Raw genomic sequence first — 18821 nt, 5'->3', positions numbered from 1 at the left:
AGGCCACCACTTCTTTCAGGCAGCCCTTCTTGTATGATTAAGCAGGTGATATAGTAAACTTTCTCCTTTCTCTCATCTACTAGTGATATCCCCTTTATTATACAGACTTGGTATATGATGAGGTAGCATTGGAACTCAGTACCAAAGGGATAGATTAACCAAGAAATATCATTGGAAAGGCCAGGAGTGGTGTTGATTACCTGTAGTCCCAGCTGCTCAGGAGGTTGATGCATGAGGATGTCTTGAGGCCAATTCAAAGCTGCAGTGCTCTGTGATCATGTCTGTGAATAACCACTTCACTCCAGCCTGGGAAACATAGGGAAATCTCATGTCTTGGGAAAAAAGAAAAAAAAAAAGAAGGAAAGAAATGTTCCCGGGACAATTAAATGTCTACATGACACAATAGTAGATGGAATAAAATTCTCAATTTGGAAAATAAAACTGAAAATTTTAGAAGAAAACATGAGATACTGAAATACAAACTTTAAAAATTGATAAACATAAAAACCTGTAAAAATGCAACAAAAGAAATGGTAAATAAAATCAAAGGTAAATCATAAACCAAAAAAAGTTGGCAATATTGTCATTGTTTTACATATATGCATATTGAATCCAGCAGAGGAGAAATAACTTGCTCAAAGCACACAGCCAGTCAAGTGACAGGGCAAGATTCTAATCCACTGTTGTGATATAGATATTAGGATGAAGAATGTTTTAGTTAATTCACCACTCTGTGTTTTTAAATGATTTCTCAATACCAAACAAATTAACTCGTATTTTGTGGACTCTATTTATACAAATACAATTTCTCAGTTAAAGCAGACAAACTAACTCTATATGCATTATCATAGATATACCACATAAACGTAAATATTGAATAAGACTATTAAGACTAGTAATTCACAATGTGTACAAAATGATATTTTTTAAGTTTAAAACACACAGAAATTTTATGTATTATTTGTAAATACAAATATATTAATCAAAAGTCTAAAATCATGGACAAGAAGAATGCATACCAATTTCAGAATACTGGTAATCTCTGAAGAAGGAAGAAGGAAACAAAAGGGGTCAGGGTGGCCTTAATTGCATACGTGATGTTTCACTATTATGTAGCTTTAAAAATCTGAACCAAATATGGCAAAGTGCTAATGCCTGTTAGATTAATGTGGCCCATACTTGTTTTAGTTTTTTCTCTTCACTTTTCAAAAATCTGAACCAAATATGGCAAAGTGCTAATAATGCCTGTTAGATTAATGTGGCCAGTACTTGTTTTAGTTTTTTCTCTTCACTTTTCAGAATTTTTGAAATTTTTTATGGCTAAAAATAGAAAATTTAACAAAGGTTTTTCATGGGTTGAAATAAATTTTGGATATTCTTGGTTAAAATATGAGAATTTTCTTTGCTGCAAAACTTTTCCATCATTAATATGCTAATGGAAATATGAATTGCCAAGAGGATAATGTGCTATGAAATATTTCCCAAACTTATTTTATCATGGAAGCCTTTTATTTTTGTCTTAATGAAACATCTATTAACAACTCATGGATATTTTGGGAAATGCTGTTATACATCACAGCACTTAATTTTCCCTAATTGTTTCGTGTAATTTAACTTAATTTTCCTGATTATATTTTTCATCTCTTTGATACCAAGACTGAAGTCTTGTTCCTTTTAGGTAGGCATATAATGGATATAAAAGTAATACTTTGATGGGTTTGATTGATTTTTCTGAAAAATTATTGTGTAGGTCATCATACTTAATGTAGGTTTGGGGTCAAGGGAGAGAATTAGTAAAAATTGCCTTTGCACACAGTTTTCTATGGCACTAAAAAACAAATCTGAGGAATGCAAAGATCATAAGGTCAATGGTATTTATTTTCAAACAAATGGAATATATTTATGCCAAAACTTTGCCAGACCTGTTTCTGTAGACATCTGTCCTTCATTTATTCATTCATTTATTTCAACAAGTATTTTCAAATAATCTGAGGAGAAATTATACTTTAATAATATATGGGTAGTAGATAAAATTCAGTGCATCAGATTTCTCAGAATTATGTCATCAATAATTTCTCAGAGTAATATAACTCAACCCTTTTAAAACTATATTAAGCGTAAGTCCAATTTACCATTGTATTTAAATAATTGATTCATTTAAATATTTTTGAATACTATACACATCTTAAATTCATTGGTTAGCAAGGGTACAATTTTAATACAATAATAAATAAAATAAATAGAATTGACTAAGCAAAAATTTATTGACTTGACATTTTATTTCTTACGTATTGCCACACATATAAGGCTCCCTTAGCCAAGTTAATGTCAGAAGCAAACACCTCTCATTCCTACTCCTTCAATAATTTATAAATGTATTAATATGGGTATTAAATGAAAATATCAAATTTTTAAAGTTATGTTTAAAGATCTAGTACCTATGATGAATAGCTAACCCTTGTCTATCTTAATGTTTCAGAAGAGCAGTCTGTGATTCTCGTTTCCTAATGATTACCTTTTGTACCATTTTGTATTTGGTAAAATTATGCTGCTATTTGTTGAAGGATAAAACGTTTAAATCTCATTTTTTATAAATTTTATTTTGCTATAATTCATGCTGCTCTAAAAGTTGTTTCATGGACTTATACAAAAGAAAACATCTGTGCTTTGCAGAAATATAATTTGTATAGAGTTAAAATCTTATTGTAATATAATTTAATACCTTTAATATTGTTTAGGTTAATTTAGAACCCAGATTTTCATAGAAGAAATTTACATCAATTCTAATAAAATAATCTGTGTTTTCAAACCATTATTGTATTGGAAACTAATACTGAAAACAGTTTTTAATCAGTTCATTACAGAGATTATTCAGGTATCCAAAAGTTTTCAAAGATGTGATCTTTCATCTGCTTTGTCGTTTTAGTCTTGGAAATATAGTGATATAAAGAGTAAATGTTTATCTTCTCAAATTTTGTCATATTTTAACATTGATCTGAAATGTTAATGATAAATTAATTTTTATGTAAGACAAAGGACAGATGGAATGAATAATAGATTATGTGCTTTGAGTGCTTCTGGTAATGTTAGTACTTTAGCATTTTTATATAACGTGATCATGACTCATAGTGAAGTTACAGTTAATAATTGTGTAAAAATTTTCTGCTGCTGAAGGAATTCATATTTGCTTTAAACTGTCTTGCTACAGCTTATCAGTATTTCAGGCAGATGTCCCTCTTAACTGTGTAACTCATTTGTCTCACTACCAGCTGAAATAGTATGAAACAACTCAATTCTGCCAGTTAGCAGAAGTCAACGACAAGACATTAACTCAATGCTTATAACCACCTGGGTAATAAAATTATATCAGCAGTAGTCTGCTTATGCTACTGTAAGAAAATGGAATGATGTATTGTGCTACAAATTAATTAGCATATATACGTTAATGAAGATTAAACATGTGATATTTAATTTTGTGAATAATTTCTTGTATGAGGAAATTTTACAGATGGGCCTCATTATGTATGCAGGTGTAGCAATGGACACAAATACCTTAGAGTTTTAATTCCTTAAAAGTGTGTGATTATCAAAGTGTACACACCCACCTATTGCTCCTAGATATTTTCCTGTGCTCCTATACGGAGGACTTGCTTGAAAGATGGTGGTGTGTATGTTAGGGGGTGGCAGAAAGGATATATACACATGCAACACAAACCTTGTATAGAGTAAAAAATTAGAATGAAGAATGTCTTAATTATCTATTGCTTTGTACCAAGTGGCCTCAAAACTTTGTGGCTTATAGCAATGAACATTTATTATCTCACACAGACTCTGGGGATCCAGAATTCAGGAGTGGCTTGACTGAGTGATTCTAGCTTGGCAGCTCTCATAGGGTTACAGTGGAGATGTCAGCTGGGGTTCCAATCATCTGAAGGCTTGACTGGAGCAAGAAGGTCTGCTACCAAGCTTGCTTAATTATGTGATGGGCAGTTGATGCTGGCTCTCAGTTTCTCATCACATGGGCCATTCCACTGAGCTACTTGAGTGTCTTTTTTACATTGCAACAGGTTCTCCTAGAGTGAATGATATGAGAGAGTAAGGTAGAAGCAACAATGACTTTTATAAACTAACCTTGGAAGTCATACACTCTCATTTCTGCATATCATATTGGGTATGCAGGTTAGCTCTGATCAGTGTCGGGGAGAATTATGTGAGCGTGTGTGTAACAGAATGTGACAATCATTAGAGGAAGTCACCTTAGAGATTGGCTACCATTGGTGGGGAGGGAAAGACATTGCATGCATATAATTTTAAAGAACTGCTCTATCTTAATTATAATTCAGGGTAATGAAAATATCAATCACTAAAAATAATTTCTGACTGATTTCTGCTAGGTGAAGTGTCACATGCTTTTTTATATTAATGTTTGTGCTTATAAGTCACTTGTTCATGCCAATAACTGTCAATCAGGTTATGTGGATGGAATTTGTCATTTTATACTGGGAAAACTCTGGTGTCACACATCAAGATGGTGCCAGAGTTATAATTAGAGGAATGATATTTAGGGTTTCTGACTTTTAATCTTTGGTCATTGCCTCCTACCAGCCCAGGAGTGCCCCCAAGAGATTATTTTAATGCTAATTGCTGAAATAGATCAATATATTATGGATTCACCTCCAGCCATTGCTCTATGAAATTGTAATTCAGGAAGATGTCAACTTATTGTATCTATTCCACTGGTACATGGTATGTGCTCCTACGTTTTAAGACCTTTGTGACACATTGTGATAATTAAACAATAAGATTTATTAGTAAAGACAGTGAGTAATTTACCTCTACATACATTTCACTATAAACATCAAGATATGGTAAAAGGAAATACATCCATCGATACCAGACCTGCTGAATTTTAGCTATGAATCTGTACTTTCAATATAGAAACCAGAAGTGGAGGTGTGAAGAGCTATTGGCACTATTAAGGTATATTAGGGGAGAGGGAGGGAGTGGTGGCCATGTTTTTTAAAAATTGTGGCTCAGGGTATTGTTCTTACATCTCTTTCAATGGAAATAGACTCCATTCTCATCGCTAGGTGGGCTGCTAAAGTAAATGGCAAGAGCAACTTAAGATGTTTTGAGGAGGAGATGTTAAGGTCAGTTTAGAAGCTCACTTTCTTTGTTTAAGGCTAAGACATATTCATAAGATGCACTGTTTCTGATGAATGGCTAATTTGATTGAGGGGAGTGCAAGGATGCACCTGGTATCTCTTTACACCATAGGATTACATTTCCTGGATGTATTTTACTACCCAGTTCCAGGAAGCCAACTATCTAGTATTGTCAGCTGCATAACATTAGATATTTTTGTATTTAATTAGGCTAAGTGTCTGATTTACAACACCTGAACCAAGGCTTCAGCATGGTCATTCAACTCAAAGAGACCAACACCCAACATGAATAACTCTGTTACTGTCCTGCTACTTGACACTCATGGTGCTTTAATAGACCCAATGACTATTATTAGAATAAAAATACTGTTCTACTTGCAAACTTCAATTACTGGAAAAAAATTTGAAGAATAATTTTCACATAGGCTTGTTGTGGGAGCAAATAACTCCTTTTTGACTGCTGTAGAATTTATTTCCTGGGCCTGGTATGCAGAGGGTGGAAGGTGGGAATTGTGAAGGTTATGCTGCATTTTTTTTTGTCTAGTCATATGCAAACTAGATCAAGAAATTAATGCTCTGCTCAGATTCTTGGAATGGTGAGTTGAGAAAAGTTTAATAAAAGAAGTATTTACAAAGATGTGGTTAGAGTTTAGGGAAAATAATAGACCATGGTGCAATGCCTCTGTGAGTGTAACAGTAGCGAGCTGTTGCTATCTCTGGGTGATTAGGGGATGATTAGAGTCCAGAGTGGACTGTGTCATTTGACAGGAGCTGTAGCTTTCAACAGAGGGATGCAGCCAACCAGTAGTAACCTGACGGGGTGGGGGGGGGGGGGGGAAACAGGAGAATGAATGCCCTGACCTCATTGTCCTTTCACCTCTAACTGATTCTGTCCACACAAACTCCAGGGCACAGAGCAATGTGTGGATCCAAAGGGACAAAAGGAAGATACCAAGCACAAAAGCATACTTAAAATTGGCAGGATTAATATCTAAATGCCTTTGTTTGCCTTATTTCACTGAAACTAAACATTGTGTGGTGATCTCTGGAGCTAGATTGTCTGGGTTTGTATTCTAGCTCCAACACTGACTTTGGGCAGGTGACTTACTCTCTCTGTCCCACAGCTGTGAAAGAAGATGATTATGGGGCTAAGCTGACAGGGTTAGAGTAATGAATAAATGAACCTATGTGTGTAAACACTTGAACTAATGCCTGGCCCATAGTAAGCATTATACCTCTTTACTGTTATTATTAAATCCCATATCCTGTAGTTGCTTGCTCCTTTTTAAGACAAATAATGTATACTGAATTAAGTTGGATTTCTGTTCATAGTGACTATATTTCAGTATTCCTTTGGTATTGGGCTATATCCTGGGATTAAATATCCAGTTTGCAGTAATAGAATTGAGATCCTCAGAGTCCTCACTTTCAGCAAAAGAAGAGATCTTTTGCTGAAAACCTTCCCCTGAATATCTTCATGACAACCAAGAAATCTGGTGAATTTCTTTTCTGGAAAAGTTGACTGACTGGATTGCCCCTTTGAGAATTAAATTTTTGGATGGAAAAGTTTAGTCAACTGCTCCTGCTTTCTCCAATAAATGAATCCCTTCAGGAGCAGCATTTTAAATGTGTTTATTGCACATAATGGTAGAAAAAACAAAAATGAATCTTTGACTTAGAACAATGCCTTTTCATGAGATTTATTGTCTAATTAAGCAATTTCCAATAAAACAAGCATTTAAATTTTTTCAAGAACAAACATCCATAATAATATTAAAAAGTAGCATGAGAAAATCACACTATAGTTTAGAGGGCCTGCATTCACATCACTGGCTCTGTGGTTTTCAGACTTTGGTTTTAGCCATGGAACCCTTTGAACATCATATCCTTACACATATGAATTATATGAAAGAAGGAGCCTTCTGGCTCAAGCCCACCTGATGAGCCCTGTTTCCCACTGCTCTGAGTTAACTCCAATGGAGGGGGGCTGGGTTGCTGAGGAGGACAGTGTGAGGGCTACCTTATGAGTCTCTGAATTCCCTTATATCCTTGGGTGCAGGACTTAGTCACCCCCTTGTCTTTTGGAGTCCTATTTCAAGTGCAGAGTTCTGGACTTCAAGACAGTCTTCTCTGGAAATATTTGTGTTAGTGTGAAAAAAAAGTCATTTAATGAGGGCTTTAAGAACAGAAGGAAACACCAGAGAATTTAGATAAGTTGATCAGCATTTCGTTTTCGTGACCCACCATGATTGCATTGGAAACTTGACAAGAAGCCTGTGACCAAGAGTTAGTGGGTTTCAGGAGTTCAGGCTCCCGACATCCCATGTTAAACAATTCATCTGAGTGAAAGTTGATGAATAGCCCTTCTTAGATGACGACACACAGTCTTCCAGGCAAGAGTTTCAGGAGGCCATTCAAAGAGTAATTTGGCATAACTAAATTGAACCTTGTTTTTGCTACTACTAAGATCTTTATATGCATACAATATTTAAAACAACCTCAAGGCCAGGCATGGTGGCTCACACCTGTAATCCCAGCACTTTGGGAGGCTGAGGCATGCGGATTTCCTGAGGTCAGGAGTTTAAGACCAGCCTGGCCAATGTGGTGAAATCCCATCTCTACTAAAAACACAAAACTTAGCCAGGTGTGGTGGTGGGTGCCTGTAGTCCCAGCTACTCAGGAGGGTGAGGCAGAAGAATCACTTCAACCTGGGAGGCAAAGGTTGAGGTGAGCCAAGATCGTGCCACTGCACTCCAGCCTGGGTGACAGAGTGAGACTTCGTCTCAAAAAAAAAAAAAAAAAAAAAGAAATCGGGGTGTGTGGAGGGGATGGCAGTGTATACCTCTCTTTCTCGCTCCCACTATTAATTTATTGGAAGCTTGTTTTATGTCAGGCTATAAGCTGAGTTCTCTACATCATATTTTATAAAACTAATAATATTATTATTGTGATAAGAAAATTGAAGCTGACCTAAGTAGCTTCAGTAAGATCTTACCATTAGCATCCATTCATAGCCCATGCTCTTAACTACAGCACTAAATGCATTATACAAACTTGACAAACTTCAGCTCTACAAAGTATCACAAAAAATAACAGCAATATAAATTTGAAATGTCAAGGATCATAGTAAATTTATGGTAAAAATTTATGGCAGAAAACAAAAGACAACACAGATTTTATTCAGATTATATGTTTCTACACCATTGGTTGAGAGTTTAGGGAGGAATTTGGTCATAGCAGTTCTCATTGTGATTGGTGAATGATGTAACAAAGGCATTGGCTTCTAAGTGGCTTTCAAAGAAAGGATAAATTAAAATCGAGATGGACCTTGAGGAAGACCACATGAGGGCTGATGGGGAAGAGGCATTTGAAGGTTTGCTTATTCTTTTCCTGTACCTTCATGAAGATGTCTGTTCCAGGCAATTAGGAATATTCAGGAAGGTAGCATTATTCCACTTTTCCCACATTTTCATATGCTTGAGAGTTTCATATGGCTGATTTCTACTTACCACTCCGTTCTCGTATCAAACATTGCTTACTTGGAGATGGATATTTCACAGGCACTTCCCCCTTTCTCCTCTCTAGCCAGCTCCTCTCAAGATGTTAGAATCTTGTGACTAGTTTTCTTTCTCCAAAACAAGAATCACTATCTGAAATTACCTGGTTGATTTTTTTTAATTGTCTGTTTCTACAAAATAGAATATAAAATCCACAAAGCAGGCATCTCGTTGCTGTGGCCTAAGTGCTTGTGCTTCCCTAGAATTCATATGTTTAAATCCCAATCCCCAATGTGATGGTATTAGATGTTGGGGGCCTTTGGGAGGTGATTTAGTCATGAAGGCAAAGCCCTCCTGGATGGGATTAGTGCCCTTTTATAAAAGAGACCCCAGGCCGGGTGCAGTGGCTCATGCCTGTAATCCCAACACTTGGGAGGCCGAGGCAAGTGGATCACCTGAGGTCAGGAGTTCTAGATTAGCCTGGCCAACATGGTGAAACCCCGTCTCTACCAAAAATACAAAAATTAGCTGGGAATGGTGACAGGTGCCTGTAATCCCAGCTACTCAGGAGGCTGAGCCAGGAGAATCGCTTGAACCCAGGAGGTGGAGGTTGCAGTGAGCCGAGATTGCGCCATCGCACTCCAGCCTGGGGGACAAGAGGGAGAGTTCGTCTCAAAAAAAAAAGAGAGAGAGAGAGAGACCCCAGAGAGCGGCCTTGCCCCTCCTACCATGTGAGGACACAGCCACAGTTTACCAGACACCAAATCTCCTGGCACTTTGATTATGTACTTCCCAGCTTTCCCCCTAACACCCCCCAGAACTGTGAGAAGTAAATTTGTTTTTTCATAAGCCACCCAGTGTATGGTATTCTGGTAAAGCAGCCTGAATGGGCTAAGACACTTGTCTTTGTTTCTTTCAGTGTCCGCAGAATCTAGAATAGTGTCCAGTACATAGAAGCCAGTGCATACATATTTGCTCATTAAATTAATATTCTGAAGCTCTTGAAGTGCCCTGTCATATTATGAATTTCAGCCACATACCATTTTAAATGAAGTTTATAAAGAGTTCTTAATGACATTTTAAAATTCTTAATATATGTTGTGAAAAAATTAAAAAGCTATATGTCAAATTTTTAACAGCTTTTGCTTTCAGATACCTTTTTGAGTTGCACATTAGAGACTGCCTAGGTAGTTGTGACAATTACAATAATGGTATGATGATGATGATGATGACGACTAAAGTGAGACATAATAAAAGACAGCAAAGAAAGGAACAGAAAATTATGGGGAGGTGGGGATATAAGAATTATCTGCTACATTTTTTTTCTCATAAACTTGCCCAAGCTCAAGTAGTAATATTTACATTATCAGTCTTTTCTTGGTCTTTTAGAAGATGGGATATAGAAAAAGGTATAGGAAAATCAACCAACACAATCTGAAAATGTTATATTATTTGGACAAATGGTGATTAACTTGGAACTTGATGTATTACTAATGTTTTAGTAATATCGGGTTTATAGTGAGTATATAGATGAGATCATAATCTTTGACCTGAGTTACAAAATCAGCTAGCTGGACTGTAAGTTGATGAGGGTAGGAACCCTGATTTTTTCAGTTGCAACTGTATCCTCAGGGTCTGGCATGGTGCTGTATACCTAAAAGGTACTTAGCTATTTTTTAATGAGTAATAAACTGGTCATGGGATTTTATTTCAAGATATGAAGACAAAAGTTATTTTCCTGCTGTATTACGATATTCTTATACCAAATTTTATACTATTATCTTGCTTTTGAGGAACTCAGATTGAGCAATGACTGATTTCTTTATTTCACCTAGAGTCAATTGAATTGGGTTAGCAATTCATATTGCTTCATAATTTAGTGTCTTATAAATGGCTATGGCAGATCAAATTGCTCCAACTTAGATATATAAATGTATCAAACAAATCTCAAAGTTTTGCTGGAGTATTGTAAGAAAAGTACAAAAATTTAAAAATCAATTTTAGAAGTAACTTTAAAGCTCATCTTAAATGTTATATTAAGGGTGTAGAGGAAATTGTTTTATTCTAGCCATCAATTATGAAAATACATGCAAATATTCTTTTAACTCTATCCTATAGTGGTAATTGTTATGAAGCCTTCTATTTTTTAAAGCATTGGTTCTCAAAATGGTTGCATATTGGAATCACCTGGGAGAGCAATAAACAATACTAATGCCTGAGTCCCAGCCTAAGTGTTCTGATTTAGTTGATCTGGGGGGCAGTCTGGGGACTGGAGTGTTTCAAAGCTCCATAGGTTATTCTAATGCCCAACCAAAGGTAAGAACCACTGATTTAAACTCTTAACACACTATCTACTTACACTGTAGCATTGTTTTCCAAAAAAATACTGACTTTTATTAGCTCACGACCTGTAATGGGTTCTGATTTACAGGAAGTGTCCTTCCAAACAATGTCTACAGAGGATTTCTAGATGATAAAAAATTTCTCTTTTAGATAGAATGACAAGCAGATTATTTGCCTTCCTGTTAGGATTATTGTAAAGGGTAATTCCATAGCTTCTGTAGCTATGCTGCTCTTTATGATAATTTTTTTTTTAGTTCTTCTTAGCATTATGTCCTGATCTGTACCTCACTGAAGTTACACCTAATGTCCTCCTTTTCAAAAGTACATTAGGGAGGACTAGCACTTTAGAGATTTTATTCTTTGACTTGAAATTTTAGAATAAAATTGAAAAAAAAGAATGTATGAGAAAGTTAAAATAGGAATAGTATATTGAACAAACCAAAATGTGCCCTGCGGAGCTCATAAAGAGAAAAAGAAATTTGAAAATTTTAATACAACTCTGCTTTATACAGGAATAAAAAATGAGGTGAAATATCCTTCATTTCCCAGGAATTCAGAAACTTAAGTCAATTCAATTTGGAACTGACAAGTCTATCTGAAGAAACAATTAGTTTAGAAAATTTGGAAGTAAAAAATCCATTGTATTTTATCTTTAGGTTTATTTTAGTTTGGTGATTTTAAAACATTCTTTGCCTATTGTTTTAAAAATTAATTGTTGAGTGAAAACTAATGGGATTTCATAATTTTACTTATCATATACTAATGCATTTTAAAGTTTCAACTATAGTTCTTGAGGAAACTCAGATAATCTTGAACACACTGAAAATAAGGAGTAAGACTAATACAAGTAATAGAAGCTCTAAATGTGGGACAAATAAAAATATAAGGCATGATATTTAAGGTCTGTTACTCAATATGTAGTTGATGAAAATGCATTAGAACTCTATATTACATAATAAGCCAAATTAATTTGCATGTGAGCTACCTACAAATATTTTGAGCTAGCTTATCCTGATACAGGTTTTCAAGCTATGTGCAAAAGAGGCGTTTAATTATTTTATTGTGTATTTGCCAAATAAAATGAGATCAATGTACCACAAGTGAATTAAATTTATGTTTGTTCTTTATTATTGCTGTAATAACTGCTTTTTTAGTAAATGAAAATGAAATCAGGTAACCTACTAAAGTTTTCTTGCCAGCTACTGAAAGAGCATCTGCAAATTTAGTAATTTCTCTAAGGAGAGTATAGGCTAACTGAAGAGCTATTCCTTTGTCAGTGATATATGATAGCTGGTGGCATCCTGTGTTGGATTAATCAGTTATTATTGTGTAAATAAATGAACTGATATGAACCTCTAAAGCAGATAATGGCAAAGTGGCAGTTAATTATTCTATATAGACAAATTAAACATCTAATTAGATTCTTACTAGGAAATACTTTCATGTTGATTATGAATCCAAAGTGACTCAGCATGCCCACAAACTAGATTATCTGGATCTTAAGTTATCATAAAAATAATGGTGTTGGAAGAGTTGGTTTGCTCTCAAAATATTAAATGATAGGCCTAGACTTAATTAGATACCATTTATTTCCTCATTATTTATGAAGTAGTAAATTCTTAGATTTCCCATTTTCTCTTCTTAATGTTGCTTTGTATTATCATACATTGAGTGCTTACTGTGAGTCAGATACCGGGTTAAGCAGTGAGCATGCATCATATTATTGAATCTTTACAAACATGCTAAGAGGCAGGGGCCATGATTCCTCCTTTATACTCATGAGAAAAATGAGCCTGAGAGTTCAATAACTGGTCCGTGGTTTTAGGCCTTACATTTAAGTCTTTAATCCATCATATTTAAGTCTTTAATCCATCTTGAGTTAACTTTTGTATAAGATGTAAGGAAGGGGCTCAGTTTCAGTTTTCTGCATATGGCTGGCCAGTTTTCCCAAAATGTGGCACATATACACCCATGGAATACTATGCAGCCATAAAAAAGGATGAGTTCATGTCCTTTGCAGGGACATGGATGAAGCTGGAAACCATCATTCTCAGCAAACTAACACAGGAACAGAAAACCAAACATTGCATGTTCTCACTCACAAGTGGGAGTTGAACAGTGAGAACACATGGACACAGAGAGGGGAACATCACACACTGGGGCCTGTCAGGGGATGAGGGGCAAGGGGAGGGATAGCATTAGGAGAAATACCTATGTAGACGACGGGTTGATGGGTGCAGCAAACCACCATAGCACTTGTATACCTATGTAACAAACCTGCACGTTTGGCACATTTATCCCAGAACTTAAATTAAAAAAATAAAAATTAAAAATAACTGGTCCACGTTGCCACTGTCAGGAAGTGACAGAACCTGCACACTGTCAGCAAGTGGAACATGTTCTGAATCAAGCAAGATATGGACTTGTTTAGTGTTAACATCATTCGATACTCTGTAAATTGTATTGGTTCCACTCATGTTTCTCAATGGTATTCTCTTCAAAAGTTATTTATCAGTTGCTGGCTTTTGTTGTGTTTTGGTGTGGGCTTTTTGGTACAACCTCATTTCCTTGACCAGGATGAAGCCTAGGAAGAGTGCTCTTAGGAGTCTAATTATGTATAGCTGAGTTTCCCAACCATGGCTTTAACATTTGGATTAAATTATTCTTCATAGTGAGGGGCTGCCCTGTGCATTTTAAAATGTTTAACAGCATCCCTAGACTTTACCCAGTAGATGCCAAACTTCCTCGTTTTTTTTGGGAAAACCAAGAATGTCTTCAGAGAGTTTGCCAGATGTCCTGTAAGGGGCAAAATTGGCCTTGGTTGAGAACCACTGGTTTATATAATCAAGAAAGGCTATTGGATAATTTTGCCTAATCACAACTATCATACCACTATGCCATGGTTGAAACGCTATAAGGTGTTGTCAAAGAAAAATTGCACTGCGTGGAGTTAAACAGGCAGCGAAACTTTTTACAAGACTATTGTAAGCCAGGCGCAGTGGCTCATGCCTGTAAACCCAGAACTTTGGGAGGCCGAGGGGGCAGATCACTCAAGGTCAGGGGTTCGAGACCAGCCTGGCCAACATGGTGAAAACCCGTCTGTACTAAAAATACAAAAATTAGCCAGGCATGGTAGCACGCACCTGTAGTCTCAGCTACTTCGGGAGGCTGAGGCAGGAGAATCACTTGAATCCGGGAGCAGAGGTTACAGGGAGCCAGTTGCACCACTGCACTCTAGCCTTGGTGACAGAGCAAGACTTTGTCTCAAAAAAAAAAAGACTATTGCAATAGGGGAGAGTGATTAAATTCAACTCTGCTGAAACAAGAGGCAGAAGAGTTTTTAAACACTGGACTAGCTAGTGGAAATGTGCTAGAGGATTGTAGGGGCAAGGCTGGTCAATGTGATTAGGCCATCTGTGTTTATTACTAATTGGAGCTCGTGGAAGTTAGGCTCCTACCCTCGTTTCTTGATGCTTCCATGCCAAGAAGATGGCCCCTAAATCCTTGAGAAGGACATTCCTTGGTTGTAAAACTGGCAAGAGACTGAAAGAAGATCTATATCTCAAAGTGGTAGCAAAAGAATTTACAACCTTAAGTTTTCTAAGGTTGTAATGCTTTAAGAAAAGGGAGGTCAGGGGCCTATAATCTGTAAAAACCTGTCTGAAGTTTAGTCTAGCTGAAGGGAATGTTAAGGCCATTTTGGGTTATGATAATACTTACATAATTAGAATGAATCTGGATATGTCATTAAGTCAATAGTCAGGTTTGGAACTTATGGAATCATCACATACTCTCAGCAAAGGAAGTCTATGGAGGGATCTGGTATTGAAGCCTAGGCCTGCTTTACTGCCCTGAGACTATTCCTACCTCAGTTTCTGTATCTTTATCTTGTAGAGCTGGCAACTCACATCCAGAGTTCTGCCAACTCCAAGTTCAAGCTGCTGATAGTCTCAGCAATGATGATCATGCATTTCCCAAACTGAGATTCATTTTAAACAATTGCGAATTGTTTAAAGGAATCGGGTAGATGCTGTGTCTTTTTTTATCTTTCATTCCCAAGGCCTGACACGTAGTAGGAACTTTATCTAGTTGCTTGCTTCATGCACAGATGATACCTAGGTCTCAAATTTCCTGAATATTTATCTATATTAGAGTTATCTTGCCTCTTACCTGTTAAATCACAAGAAAGCAGAAATAGTAGTCCCCTGTCCAGGAGACATTTTCTGGATTTATCCACCAGAGGCATTGGAGCACAGCAGATACAACAAAGTTCTGGAGTCTCTGACTGATTTCAACAATCAATTTATTCCATGGCAATTTAATGAGCTAGTACTGAGTATTTAGCTTGAGCAAAATACTGTGCTAAACTCTGGAAATAAAACACAAATAAGACACCATGCCCATCCTGAAGGATCTCACTGTTTCAGAGGAGTCTGACTATCCTCGTGGCTATAATACTGTATGATCAATGGGCTTTAAGGGCTATAGGAGCACGGAAGAAAATATGAATTCATCTGGAGACATTATCAAAGACATTATGGAAGCAGGATCGTGGAAGGTGAGACTAGAATGCTGGGAAGAATTTCAAAAGAGAACAATGTATGTGAACAATGTCAGCCACAGCAGATGGAAGAAGTACTGTTTCTTAAGTTACCAGTCAATAAGGGATAATTATGAAATAGTCTCATCTTTTCTCCAACCACTGTTCTCCAACAGGCTTTGTTGGATCTCCCTTCTCTGCCCCTGGAGAATATCTCAGAAAGATCACAGAGCTTTTTTGGAAATAATAATAGAGCAGTCATTGGATATTAGGACTGTCATTTTCAAATATTAAAAATATAGTATAATCATATATCATAACTTTCACCTCTAATCCCATTGAAGGCATCTCCCTGTCTTTCTAGCTCAGTTCTGACACAAGAATTCCCCAGACCCACAGTAAGAAAGGAGGGTCCTTGTCTTTTTTCACTCTTCCTCCACTTTGCTCTTATGTTCCTTTTCCCTCATACTCCAGCATGGAACTAGGAAACAGAAGTAATGAGACAATGTCTCCCTGTCTGGTGCTCTTGTAAGCCGGCCTGGTGCCATGTGCTTCAGACGCCCAGTTGCTTAGTTTTTCTATAACAGGCTGCTGCTTGAGCATCATCTGAAAGTGAGGAGGTGAAAAGCTCAACCCTTCTTTCTTCTAGGCTAATAAGTTTTCTCGAAAACTCCATTACCTAATCAACTTTATATCCATTATATAGTTGGTGATAGGTGAGGAAGAAAGGAGGAAAGGACATGTTTAGATTTATCTCAGCAGGTCTGGGTGGGAGTGCCTGGCACCTCTCTATAGAATGTGTGAACATTTATCATTTGCTGTCCTCAATTTTAGGACCTCTGCCAAGACTCTTACGGCAATGGAAATTTCCCATTAAATATCCTGCTACTTTTAAATTTGTAGAATATTTATTGTTTGTGGGACACTTGTATACATTGATGGCAGCCAGCTTTATTAGAAAAAGTCTAGGGTTTGGAACTAGCCATACCTAACATTAAAACAAACTTCAACACTCATTAAACTATGATAATATTAATTTCTTTATCTTCAAAATGGGGAAAATAGAACATACATTTTAGTGTTAATGCACATAACACAGAGCCTGGCATGTGGTGGGTGAAAAAAAGAAATGCCTCTACCTCTTCACTAATAGCAACTCTTTGAGTAGGTATTGCAGGAATTGTTTGGAAAATAAATACAATATCTGGTTATAGGAGAATTGTTGAAATTAGATGAAAGACAGATTTTGAAGATCTTGAATGCCATGCTAAGGATTTTAACTTTCTTGTATACCAAAACAAAACCTAAGAAGGAGGATTTAAACATAGTATCATGGTTTCCAATCACTTACACCTGAACCTCAAAATCATCTTGCTCTCTGCCTTTCCATCTACTCTAACCGGGACCCAAATCTGGCCAATTTGCAATAACTACAATAAGAATGATAGTATTAACAAAATATTTATTGAGCTCTTACTATGTGGCAGGCAGTGCTAAACAGTTTAGTTACATTGTTGCATTTTATTTTCACAACCTTACTTCATGGATGAGGACATTTTGAGCCTGAAAAAGTGAAAAATGCATTGGGGGTCTTACCTCCAGTTGGTGACAGAGCTGGGATCTGAACTCCAGCCATCCAGCACCAAAGCCCATGGGCCCACTCCTTTCCTTTTAACTCCTAAACATAGCCAGATAAATTTTCCTAGTCACCGAGGAAAAAGCTTTTAAAACAAAAGTCATCACCATTTTTAATGATAAAAATTATATTCACATATGTAATTATATTCACATATGTAATTTTGCATATTTGCACAGTTTTCTTTTCTTTTTTTTTTTTTTTAAATAGAGCGTCACTCTGTCACCCAGGCTGGAGTTCAGTGACACAATCATGGCTCACTGCAACCTCGAATTCCTGGGCTCAAGGGATCCTCTTGCCTCAGCACCCTGAGTAGCTGGGACTACAGGCATACCACTATACCCACCTAATTAAAAAAAAAATTAATTTTGTAGAGATTGGGTCTCACTATGTTGTCCAGACTGGTCTCAAATAAAACTCCCACCTCAGACCCCTGAGTATCAATTTTTTAATACAGTATCTTTCCTATTTTTTTCTTGGCCTGATTTCTCCTTGTCCTCAATCTTCAGCACAAATCTCTATAGCAATCACATCACATCACGTCACGCAAGCAAGGTAATAATTGCTTGTGTCGTCCTAATGTTTATTCTTCCATGTTTCTCTTCATTTCATATACTATTAATAATATAAATATGTTTATGTGATTTGTAATCATTTACATTGCACATATAGGTGATGTTTTACACATTTTTCTGTATCTTTCTTTTCTGATTCAACAATATAGTATGAAAATACTTCTAGATCAACTGGTAAAGCTCTCATTCATTCTCTTTAATGGCTGAATGATCTCTTATTGTGTGGTATATCATCACTCTTTCAGCCATTCTTTTATATATGAGCATTTGCTTAACAAGGTTTTGTCTCTGTGTTTATTTTTGGTCAAATGAACAGAAGAACAATAATCATCTCCTAGATAACTATTGATGCACTAGGACTTTTATTCTATAGGGCATATAGAAAAGTATATGTACTTATAATTCTAACATGTTGCTAGATGGCTTTCCAAAAAACAAGTCATCTTCACACTTCACACTCCTGGAAGTGTATTAGAGTTTCTTTTTTCCTACATCCCTGCCATTATTTGGTGTTAGAGCTTTTTTAATTTTTGGAAGTCTATTAGGTATAAAGTGACATTTCACTGTGTTTTATTTGAGTTTCCCTCTTGGTAAATTTAAACATCTTTTTTTCCTCTGTGAATTGTTCTTTCATAGTCCTTTCTATGAAAGACTATTTCTATTTCTATTGAGTTGTCTTCTTATTAATTTTAATAGTATTTTGAGTTTCTATTTCTATTTCTATTGAGTTGTCTTCTTATTAATTTTAATAGTATTTTGCATATTGTGGATAATTAACCCTTGGTCTACCATTTGCTTGGCAAATATATTTTTCTAAATCTATCATTTGTCTATTGACTTGTTTGCCTCAGAAAATACCATGTAATCAAATAGGTATATAAGTTATGGGATTCCAATTTTGTCTAGATTTTCTTTTCTGTTTATCATAGGTGCTGTCTCCTAATGTTTTTGTTTTGTTTATAATTAAGTCTATAATGAATATGGAATTTGTTTTTTGTGCATGGTGAAGGATGGGAATAAATAATTTTTAGATACCTAGTTGTGGCAGCATATTTATTTAATAAT

The 18821-nt window shown here is 36.0% G+C and overlaps 1 protein-coding gene across 9 annotated transcripts in view; it reads left to right on the top strand.

Annotated features, from left to right (window-relative positions):
- The window catches only part of INPP4B (inositol polyphosphate-4-phosphatase type II B), an 829855-nt gene that overhangs the window by 327555 nt on the left and 483479 nt on the right, over positions 1-18821 (top strand). For 4 of the 9 annotated variants that reach the window (XM_054553366.1, XM_054553361.1, XM_054553365.2 and 1 more), the window contains exon 1: positions 8449-8538. The gene's annotated coding sequence lies outside the window, so the exon portion shown is untranslated. 9 annotated transcript variants of the gene reach the window in all.

Source organism: Pongo abelii, chromosome 3, assembly GCF_028885655.2.
Source record: "Pongo abelii isolate AG06213 chromosome 3, NHGRI_mPonAbe1-v2.0_pri, whole genome shotgun sequence".
Lineage (NCBI taxonomy): Eukaryota > Metazoa > Chordata > Mammalia > Primates > Hominidae > Pongo > Pongo abelii.
Note: the sequence above shows the minus strand (reverse complement) of the source record. Positions and strands in the feature narration are given on the sequence as shown.